The 8,087-nt window shown below is 39.2% G+C and overlaps 1 long non-coding RNA gene across 1 annotated transcript in view; it reads right to left on the reverse strand.

Annotated features, from left to right (window-relative positions):
• LOC144225921 (uncharacterized) overlaps positions 1-7,691 on the reverse strand; it is a 64,527-nt gene extending 56,836 nt beyond the window's left edge. The window contains exon 1 of the long non-coding RNA XR_013333473.1: positions 7,673-7,691. This is a non-coding gene — a long non-coding RNA (uncharacterized LOC144225921). The remainder of the gene's footprint in view (positions 1-7,672) is intronic.
• Between the last annotated feature and the right edge of the window lie 396 nt (positions 7,692-8,087).

An 8,087-nucleotide genomic window follows, 5' to 3' on the forward strand; every position in this document is an offset into this window, starting at 1 on the left:
AGAAGAAAGATTCTTGGCGAAGCATCCTATCATCTTGCCAGCATGGTGATGTCATATAACTCATAATCTAAACTTCTCTGTAGTACATGATTCCTTTGATCTTCTTATGAGCACTTAGATTAGTAGTGCCTAAAAACATAAATTATTGCCATGCAAAAAACAAGCTAGAATCTAAAACCTGTCACTGCATGTGAGAAAAACTTCTCCACAATTCTGTGACTACGCAATTAAGACATGTCATAAATTGTTTAGTTCAGTTGGCATAAATCTCATAGTGTACAAGGAGTAGAATGCTATATAAGGAAAAACTTGGCAAATATTTTCAATTACTGACATTAAGGAAGTGATGATTATATAAATACGTCTGGAATTAAAGGTTTAACCACAGTCATTAAGTCACTGCTATAAAAATTGTCTGGTAAGAGCATTTAATCCGACTTTCTGTAAGTGCTTTAAGAATACAGAAATTAGAGTATTATTCAGATCTGTGGACATTCAGAACAAATGATCTGTGGTCAATAGTAATATCCAGGTCATGGATGTCCTTCTTGATGATGATTTTTAATGAGGTGTATCCTTGATTATTTCAAGAAACTGGTTCTTCTTATAAAAAATTTTAGTTGATGAATATTTCCTGTATGTAGTAATTCTTTAATCAATTAATTCCATTTGATTATTTTTTTTAAAAAATTGTTTAGTGTTTATTTATTTTTGGGGAGAGATAGAGTGTGAGCGGGGGAGGTACAGAGAGAGAGAGGGAGACACAAAATCTGAAGCAGGCTCCAGGCTCCAAGCTGTCAGCACAGAGCCTGACGCGGGGCTCGAACCAATCTGTGAGATCGTGCGTGACCTGAGCCGAAGTCGGATGTTTAACTGACTGAGCCACCCAGGCACCCATCCATTTGCTTATTTGAGACAAACAGCACTTACTTTCATTGGTCAAGGGTTGTCTCATTTAAGTTTCAAATGTTCTATCTTTGAGTCATCAAAAAAAAGTTTCTGTTCACTTTATTCATCTTTTTTTAAATGTTTTTATTTATTTCTGAGAGAGAGAGAGAGACAACATGAGCAGGGGAGGGTCAGAGAGAGAGGGAGATACAGAATCTGAAACAGGCTCCAGGTTCTGAGTTGGCTGTCAGCACAGAGCCCGACACGAGGCTCAAACCCACGAACCACGAGACCATGAACTGAGCCAAAGTCAGACGCTTAACCGACTGAGCCACGCAGACACCCCTCACTTTATTCATCTTATTAATTGTTGTGCTTAAGTTTCTGGTCTTGATACCTTTCTCAGGCTATAGCTACTGCACTTGTCCATTTACCATCAATATTGGCCAAGACAGTATGAAGAGGAATTCAGGTGGATTATTAGCCACAAAACATGTTCTTTCCTGTTCCCATTGTGTAAAAGCAGTCCTACTTCAGAGTCAGTATTTCAGTGTCAATTGCCTCAGTCTCCTTTAATTGCCAACATTCTTGGTTATCAGTCTACAATGTCAATAAGGCATCAGCTCTGCATCTTGCCCTAAAATAATTCAGGGAAAAAGTTCTTCTCTTTTTCTCTCTTCAGTAAAGTTGTGATTGCTTCATACATATAGGCAGATTGATAGTCACACACACACATATAAGCATTATAATATCAAATATGCATGTCTTATAGCCTTCTTTACCTTCTGAAAGTTTGCTTAACATTGTTATTATTGCTTCCTTAATATTTGTGTAAGCTTATTGTTATTTTTTCCTTCATGTTTGTATAAGATTGTTATTATGTGATAGAATTCACCAGAAAACTTCTGAGTAAGGTTATTGGTTTTGAATTCAATTCCTTTCTTTTTCTGCCACTGAATTCAATTTAAAAAAAAAAATAGGTATAGAGCTATTTAGATTGTATATTTCATATTGTGTCAGTTTTGGTAGTTGTTTCTCAAGAAATATGTTTAATTCCACTTAACTTTCAAATATATTGGCTGTAAGTTGTTTAGGCAATTTCCTTATTACCTTTTTAAATTTCTGCAGTGAAATCCTTCTATTCATTCCTGATATTTCACTTTTTTTTAATGTTTATTTATTTTGAGAGAGAGAGAGGCAAAGAGAGAATCTCCAACCATGAGATTTCACCAATTTTGAGATCATGGCCTGAGCCAAAATCAAGAATAGGATACTTAACGAAATGAGTCACCCAGGCGCTTCAATTCCTGATATTTTTAATTTGTACCTTTTCTCTGTGTTAGTAAGCTTTCAATCATGAAACAAAACCAGTATGAATATTATAGAAAAAGTGACTTATTCCCCAATACAGTTGTAGGCTATTGGAAAAATAAGAGTCACAAAAGGTCTATTAGTGGGTCACAGAAAGCTCATTAAGCAGCTACGTGCACCCTGAGAAACTGTCGTAATTAGAGAAATGGAACTGGTAAGATAATTTAGGGAGTCAGGCACTTCCAGCTGCCAGATATAATGATCTTCAGAAAGTAATGGCTGCTGCTTCACTTCTGTCTTTCAATTTTTTTTAAGTAGCTTTCACACCCAGCATGAAGCCCGATGTGAGATGAAACTCATGACCCTGAAATCAAGTGAGCCACCCAGGGACACCATGTCTTCCAAATTTTGTGCAAAATTTTCATGGCCAACTCTAACTCAAAGCCATATATAGAAAGAAATTAGAGGAAGCATTATCACCTGGTTTTATATGCATTAATGATCCCATTGTCAGTAGTAAGTGGAATACTAATAGTCCACTGCATGCAGTAGTAAAATGGTGATTTACATTATTACTCATATTTGCCTGCAATCAAATTATTGCAGTTTTGGATGGCTAAAGTATTGTTCTCATCAGATATTTTAATGAATATAAGAACTATAGTTGGCTTGGTTGATGAGTTATTTTTTTAAATATATTTTTTAAGTTTATATGTTTCTTTTTTGAGAGAGAGAGAGTGAGAGTGGGGGAGGGAGAGAGGAAGAGAGGGAGAGAGGGAGAGGGAAAGAGAGAGAGAGAGAGAGAGAAAATCCCAAGCAGCACAGAGCCCGATGTGGGGCTCGAACTCACAAACCATGAGATCATGACCTCAGCCCAAACCAAGAGTCAGAAGCTTAACAGATTGAGCCACCCAGGCACCCCTAACTGATGACTTCTAAATACTTGTGAGAACTTGAAAAAAGAAAAGTATGTTTTCAGAACTTTATATTTCCAGATTCTACTCCTGCTACTTGTCCCCTATCCATACTCACACCTATAGCTTCATGGGGAGTTTTGTGATCTGAGAAAGAAAAACTTCAGGACAGGTTTACACATGGTTTCAGATTATATGCTGGCATTTCCTGACATGGACAGTTATAGTCATGGTAGAATCTTTCCAAGTAAGTACAGATAGTAAAGGTATTTGTCCCGTGCGAATGTTCACCAAATAAGCAAAGGTGGATCTTAATAATCAAGTGAACAAGATAATTTGCTTTGTAGATATCAATCAGCCTCTTTCTCCAGTCACCCCTGTACTTGATAAGTGGGCTTATGAATAAATTGGCTATGTAAGCAGGGTTAGAAGTAATGCACGGACTCATCAAATGATTTTGCACTAAGGTTGACTTGGCTAGAGCTATTGCTGAGTGATTGTCTGCCAATACCTGATCCACAATAAACCTTTCATACATCATTCATCAGGGGAACCAGTCAGTTACCAGAGGCAGATTAACTACATTAGACCATTTCCATCATTTAAAAAAAAGGCAGTGCTTTGCCCTTATTGGAGTGAATATTTTACTCTGGGAAGCATTTGTCTTCCCTGATCACATTACTTCTCCCAAAACCACCATTCACAATCTTACAAAACATCTACTATTTCACACAGAATTGCTTCTAACCACAGAACTCATATTTCAGCAACTGAAACATGGCAATCAGCCCATACTTAGGGAACTTATTTGTCTTATCATGTTCCTTGTCACACTAAAGCAGATGACCTGAGTCCATAGTGAAAACCATTTTTAATGTTATATTTATATGTATGAAGGTAGCCAATCTTACTTCTCTGGTTGATTATGAGATTTTTCTCTTTAGTTTTTTGTTTTTAGCAATTCCACATTGTATTTCTAGATGTGGATTTCTTTTTATTTGCTTTGCTCTGTATTTTTGGCCTCTGAATTTGCATATTATCTTCTATCTTTTCTAAGAATTCAATGGCCATTGTCTTTTTATTTTATTTTTAAAAAATTTTAATGTTTACTTATTTTTGAGAGAAAGAGGGAGCAGGGGGGAGGAGCAGAGAGAGAGGGAGACACAGAATCCAAAGCAGCCTTCAGGCTCTGAGCTGTCAGCACAGAGCCCCACACAGGGCTTGAACCCGTGGATTGTGAAATCATGTCCTACATTTAACTGATTGAACTACCCAGGCTCCCTGCCATTATCTTTTTTAAATATTGCCTCTTCCTCATAGATTTTTGTCTACACCTCTTGGACTTCAATTAAATCTATATTAGATCTTTCTATTTTGTCTTCTATGTTTTTTTGCTTTCTGTCTCCTGTTTTCTTTTTTTCTCTCATTATTGCATTTTCCATAGTGTCTTCTGACTCTGTTGTTGTTTTGTTATTGTTGTTGTTGTTATTCCTCATGTATTTCTGAAAATAGTCTTAAATCTATTGGAATAAAGTGGAGTCTAAAACATAATTCTCCACATTTCCATGTTTCACAATATTTTCCTAAATATTATTGCTTTCCTCTGTATTTCTGTGAATTTTAACTGAAAAGTAAAGAAGATAAAAAGGACAAAAAGGCAGCAGTTTAAAGATGGCAGTGTCAAGGGGCGTGTGGGTGGCTCAGTTGGTTGAGAATCCGACTTTGGCTTAGGTCATGAATTCATGGTTCGTGGGTTGAAGCCCAGTGTCAGGCTCTGTGCTGACAGCTCAGAGCCTGGAGCCTGCTTCAGATTCTGTGTATCTCTCTCTGCTCCTCTCATGCTCTGTCTCTCTCTGTCTCTCAAGACTAAATAAACATTTTAAAAAATGTTAAAAAAAAAAAAAAAGATGGCTGTTTCAGCCTACTCATATACATAGGTATTGAAGTAAAGCAAAATTTGAAGATTGAGATTTGAGATATAGCAATGTTATCTTACTCAATAATATGAATAGAGCAGGAAAATTAGTAAAAAATCTGGATCAGAAAGTACTAAAAAGGAGCGAATAGCTGGAAACATGGTAATTTGATCTTAGTATACAGTGAGTGATACAAGTTTTAAATAATTATTCAACAGTAATTTGAGTCAGAAAAAAATTTAAAAAGGATATTTTGTGGGGCGCCTGGGTGGCTTAGTAGGTTAAGCGTCCGACTTTCGCTTAGGTCATGATCTCGCGGTTCGTGGGTTCGAGCCCCCCGTCGGGCTCTGTGCTGACTGCCAGCTCAGAGCCTGGAGCCTGTTTCAGTCTGTGACTCCCTCTCTCTCTGACCCTCCCCTGCTCACACGCTATCTCTCTCTCTCTCTCTCTCTCTCTCCTAGAAATAAATAAAACATTTAAAAAAAAAAAAGGATATTTTGTTTTTAAATTTTTACTCACAATTATAGGGGTGCTTGGGTGGCTCTTTCAGCTGAGTATCTGACTTCCGCTCAGGTCTGATCTCACCATTCGTGGGGTAAAGCCCAGTGTCAGTCTCAGTGCTGACATCTCAGAGCCTGGAGCCTGCTTTGGATTCTGTGTCTCCCTCTAATTGTCCCTCCCCCACTCATGCTCTGTCTCTCTCTCTCTCTCGAAAATAAACGAACATTTTCAAAAAAACTTTACAATTTTACTCACTATTACAGTATCTGTGGTATCTGTGATGGTTTATGTTGTGCATTTCCTCATTTCGTGCCAAGTGCTTATTTGAACCACCGACTATCTGCTGCTACCTGCTAACAATAGTAATAGGTGATAGCACACTGAGAACAGTATACAATGATGTAAACACATTCAACAGATAATAATCGTGTAAGAAATATGTGTTCTTTTAGATTATATCAGATACTTTATCTTAATAATCAGTAACATTCTTGACATATGTTTTTATGAGCACTGAGAAAAAATAACTTTTCTTGACCTTGCCTTTAGCATTTCCCTCCCATATTAAATCAAAACAATATAGTGGTTAATTTTAGGTTGACTAAAGTGGTTAGATATTTAAAATCTATTGTTTATTATCCACATTATTTCACTTCTTTAAGCTCTAACTTCTTAATAGGCAAAATGAAAATAAAATGCTCACTTTTGTTATAGATTTATTGTGTTTCTGTAGTGAGAAAATGCATATAAAGCACTTAGTAAGAGTTCTTGACACCTTGTAAATGTTTCGAGAATTGTAGGCTATCTCTATAATCTCCTAGCAGGGTTGGTATATCTGTATGGAAGGAAACATTGACTTTTACTCAAGGTAAAAGAGACTAGGGAGCCCAAGGACTTTCAAGGTTACAAATGTTTCAAAGTCCCTTAATATCTAAGGATGTCACATGCCCAGGGTTGTAGGAGGACACTGGTCCTACCTCACACCACACCTGAATCTTCCTCCCAACCCAGCAATTTCATTTAGGGCTGCATTATACTTGAGCGTCCACATCAAACAAAAATGAAACAAAACAAACGATCATGGGGGCGGGGGGTGGAAAAAGAGGCAAACCAAGAAATAGACTCTTAACTGTACAGAACACACTGATGGTTACCAGAGGGGAGGATGTGGGGGGATGAGTGCACTTGCTGTGATGAGCACCAGGTGTTGTATGCAGGTGTTGAATCACTAAATTGTACATCTGAAACTAGTATTACACTGTATGTTAAATAATTGGAATTTAAATAAAAACTCATTTTAAAAAATGAAGCACACTAAAAGATCTGTATCCTTGGGGAAAAAATAGAAGATATAGCAGAAATTCTGGAAAGTGGGCAAGTGAGTAAAATCAAGAATGCTCCTATAGGAGGGATGGAAAACAATACAGAACAAAAACATTTCAAGATTTTGTACTGATAGAGGAAAATAATGACAAGTTTCAAGACTGGGTATTGAAATACATGGACAAGGGCACCTGGATGACTCAGTTGGCTAAGCAACAGACTTCAGCTCAGGTCATGATCTCCTGGCTCTTGAGTTCAAGTACCATATTGGGTTCTGGGCTGGCAGCACGGAACCCACTTCGGATCCTCTGTCTCTCTCTCTGCCCCTCCCCAGCTTCCGCTCTCTCTCTCTCTCTCTCCCTCCCTTTCTCTCTCAAAAATAAACAAACATTAAATAAATAAATAAACAAACAAACAAATAAATAAAATACATGAACAGTGTCAGGGTAGAGTTAGATTGTATGCATACATGAGAAGAGGGCATATAAGATTTAAAAACAGGGGAGAGGGGGACAAGATGGCGGAGAAGCAAGGAGCTCCGTACTTGCACTCGCACCCATACATCACACAGAAAAGATCTGAAGCCATTGGAAACCTTACAAAACCTGAGAGATTTGGAGAAAAAGGACGCAGAATCCACTGAGAGAGCATTCTAACGTGAGTCCGTACTGGGGAAGATAAAATCGGGCCGGGATCGGAGACTCCAGGGTGGGAGGCGATCCCCCTCTACCCTCTACGGGGAGTGAGAGGGGAAAACGAGAGAGTCCGAAACACAAAAACCTCTGCTCGGTGCATAGAAAGACCGTACTTGCCAAATACCTGCACACCAGGTCCCCTCCCGCCAACTGGTCCCGGGGGGTGGGGGGGTGGTGCTGAGCACACAAACTGCTTCTTTCTGCGGGCTCCTGGAGGCTGGACTTCAGAGTGGTGTCGCGCCTGCCGCCATTGTAGCTCCCGGGCGGCTTGGGCCCCAGAAAGAGCCGCGCGGACACCGGGCGTCCGCGCTCCTGGCTGGCTGGAACTCGAGAGGGAAGGCAAAGAACTAAAAACTGGGAAATTTGCCTGTGAGTTCATGTTTTGGGTGATGAGCCATAGAGGGTTCCGGTTTTCCTCACTCAAGCGGGCTCGGGCTCCGCGCACCCGGCAGGCAAGCCCCCGCCCATGCTCACCAGCCCGACCCAGAGAAGGAAGCAGCGATTCTGACTCCACCCCCAGAGCTCGGCAGGGGGCCTGG

The sequence above is a fragment of the Crocuta crocuta genome, unplaced genomic scaffold (genome assembly GCF_008692635.1).
Source record: "Crocuta crocuta isolate KB4526 unplaced genomic scaffold, BGI_CrCroc_1.0 scaffold131, whole genome shotgun sequence".
NCBI lineage: Eukaryota > Metazoa > Chordata > Mammalia > Carnivora > Hyaenidae > Crocuta > Crocuta crocuta.